Consider the following 3318-nt stretch of genomic DNA (forward strand, 5'->3'; position numbering starts at 1 on the left):
CCAACCAAAGCGAGGACAGGGCGAGGGGACGCGGCGGGAGCATGTAATGAGGCGCGCCGTTCGGCTTTTGCCAAGTCTGACAAGGCGGTTGGTTGTGTCCGTGCTGACCCCGATCTTGTGGAGGCTTGCGCCCTCGACCAGTCGCTAACCACCATGCAGACCGCGCGGCGCCGCCACTGCCTCGACGAGGAGCTCGTCAAGATGAGCGAGGAGTGATCGTTCAGGGACACCTTCGTTGTCGCCTCCATGGCAAGGCCGCCAAGGCACCTTGGCGCAGGTTGTCATTAGCCGAGGCAACCCTCCGCGTGATGCAGGAGGAAGCGGAGCGCCTTCTTTGCGAGCGCCAGACGACGGCCGGGCAGGGCTACCGCGCCCTTCGGTCGCTGGAGGGACCACTCCAACGACGTGACGGCTAGGCGATGCGGGCGATCCGTTTTCCCTGGAGCAAGGCACTAGTAGTTGACGGTGGACAATGGCATGATCTTAGACCAACAAAAATCATTGTATTCACAATTATTGTGACGACCAAGACAATATGACAACTCCGCTAGAGTTGCTATCAGTACATCAGAGTACATATCTAGGTCTTGACGGCCTCTCAAAGTACACGAGCCCGTGGTTCATCGCTCACCAGCAGACAACAGTATCTGATCTTCTGATGACCAAGCGACGGATACACGTGCATGCATGCAGATGCAGGCACGCAGGTCCAAGATCTCGGCACGGGGAACAGAGCACGGCGGCTGGGTCCTTCCTACTTCCTAGGTCGCCAATCTAAGCCACTACAGGATATGGGGCTAGCTAGAAAACGCTTGCTGCTGCTGCTGCTGCCTGAAGAGAATACTTCCTCTGTCCCGAGTTATGGCTGGATTCGTCCATCACCACAGCGCGCACCTTTGTGAAGAAGCTAGGGTGCAATGAACTGGGCAGCCTCTCTCGATCGGGTCGCGCTCCGGCAGACAGCTTGCGGCGATAAGACCATGACAAGAGATTCCATTCCATGCCTTCTCTCCACTGGTCCGGAGAACATCTCCAGTGACCAGCTTCTGTGGCATACGGCCTGGCCACCGAGTTCGACAATCATCATCTGGCTACTGATGCATCTTTCAAACACTTTCTCGAGCTCGACGGCTCACTACTGGCTAGCACCATGGATGCTGCCGGGCTAACCGAATTCGATCCTCAACTTTCTCTTGAAGAACAATAGTACTGTTTGGACTGTTGGCTTCATATCCACCACCATCGTGGAAGCAGTCGGTGTTGAGCATTTAGAGGAGTCACCCTCGACCTCAAAGGGATTCTTATGCCAGTTGGAACTTGGGAGTCAAATCCTGGGAAGAACCATCGGATTCTTCATCTTTTGAAGGTGTTGGAGGCAGAACAAATGCTCGATCGCCAGAAGAGACCGCAGGAATCAACGAAGAATTGAAAGTATAACTTGCATATCAAACTGGACAAGAAGTTATGAACGTAGATCTACATAGACCATGGAGAGTAAACTCGCTACCAAACCTGTAGAAGACCCCATTGTGCCTAAAATGCTAACCGTGGGGCCGAGTTACAGGAGCTTTACGGTCCTTTCTGTTGAGACCATGGAGTGCTGCTATGCACACGATCCATTTTGCACGATTTTGAGGCGACGTCATATGTATCACGCCAAATCATTGGAGTCTGTTGCATATAGCATCGTCCTGGGATCGTAGTGAAAAGTGTCGTGCCTTTCCTTAACAGTCTTGCTAAGTCTTAGTCGACCGAGACTTCATTAAGTCTCAGTCGATGCTATATCCGTGAGATCCTACGCTAAGATCCATGTAAAATTTTCTTTTAATTCTTTTCTTGCATGTTATGTCACTTGATTGGGACTTGGTTAAATCTCAGTTGTCTGAGACCTAGCCACACCCTTCCCATAATCCGATCACAACCTGCCAAGTAAAACTCACCCCGTAAAACCCTCGTAATGATCCATGGATATAGCATTACTCCCTTTTTCCAATGATAAATAACCTGATCTCTTTCTTTGTCTTTCATCCCCTGTGCTATTTGTTATTGAAAACAATGCCAAGAAAAGCCCAAAACATTGATACTGAACATATTGGCTTACAAAAGATAACAGAAATGGAAGTTCAATATTAGTACAAGCAGGGTGCATGCCCAATCAATAGGCAACAACCCCAGGTAGTATCAGGAGTAAAACCCAAAAGGTTATATTAACAATATAATCAGTTAGCTAGACTAGACATTCGCACGATTTCCCAGCAAAAATGAAGAAAGAGATCCGCGCGATTTGCTACAATTTTCCTGCCGGGATCTCATATGGGGCAGAAGATGGAAGAAGACGCCAACCGCTTGTTTCGCATCGGCGTTCCTCTTCTCCATGTATATTGTTGCTGTGACGTACGCTGCAGCTCCTTTCCTTTTTATTGTTCCTCTTAACTTGTTTTGTAATTACCCTGTCATACACATGTGAAGAAAATTTAGGATATTATAAATCATATGCACCCATGACCATGAAAATCATTTTGTTTTTGTTATTTGGGGTGCTTGTGACCGCTAGAGCATAAAAAGAAGACATATATCTAGAGATGAAGACACAAGAGATGTGTACGTGGTGTGACCATTGAAAAGTATCCTGATGGCGACAAATTAAGAATGGTACAAACCATTGACATGGCTAGGTTAGCTGCACGTACCTACATGAGTTGGCTAGAGACACCTAATTCTTGGCATATGGGAAAAATTGTCCGAAAATGACGGATTCTCGCGCCATGCTCCGAGGCTTATCTTGTTTTCAGATATTTCATCATCTATTATAATCGGGATTTTGTTGGCACCGAAGAAATGCAGAACCACTCAGTAATCGCCAGTTGAGGTGTAGTTTTCATATGATGGTAACACTCGAACATATGCATGCTGATGAGGTATAGCGTAGTTCAGTTCAGTGCTAGGAGTATCAAAATGAAAGAAGTCTGTTAAGATGATGGAGACCATGTTTTGCTTTTTATTCGAATTCCGTGTTGTGCAGTCATAGGAGACCCCATTGTTTTGGTTGGGAGTTTTTACATTAATCTACCAGTAGAAGTTGTGGTTGGCCGCGTAAATCCAAGACCATGCCTTAGACTGCATGCCGTGCCAGCGAACCAAATGCGGCACCGGCTTACTCCGGCGTGGCACGGCCGGTGCTCTTCTAGGCAAGATCGCTCTACGGTGTGGTGACGCCACCCAGGAATAGACGTTGCCATATCTGTGCTTGATGTGAGAAAGAAAGAAAGGGAATTTGACCCTCGCAAAGAGAGAGAGAGAGAGAGAGAGAGAGAGAGA

At 48.0% G+C, this 3318-nt stretch overlaps 1 protein-coding gene across 2 annotated transcripts in view; it reads right to left on the reverse strand.

Annotated features, from left to right (window-relative positions):
• Positions 1-2063: 2063 nt before the first annotated feature.
• Positions 2064-3318, reverse strand: part of LOC119303044 (transcription factor PHYTOCHROME INTERACTING FACTOR-LIKE 13-like) — a 5090-nt gene continuing 3835 nt past the window's right edge. For both annotated transcript variants that reach the window (XM_037580122.1, XM_037580123.1), the window contains one exon: positions 2064-2450. The gene's annotated coding sequence lies outside the window, so the exon portion shown is untranslated. The remainder of the gene's footprint in view (positions 2451-3318) is intronic.

Source organism: Triticum dicoccoides, chromosome 5A, assembly GCF_002162155.2.
Source record: "Triticum dicoccoides isolate Atlit2015 ecotype Zavitan chromosome 5A, WEW_v2.0, whole genome shotgun sequence".
NCBI classification, from domain to species: Eukaryota; Viridiplantae; Streptophyta; class Magnoliopsida; order Poales; family Poaceae; genus Triticum; species Triticum dicoccoides.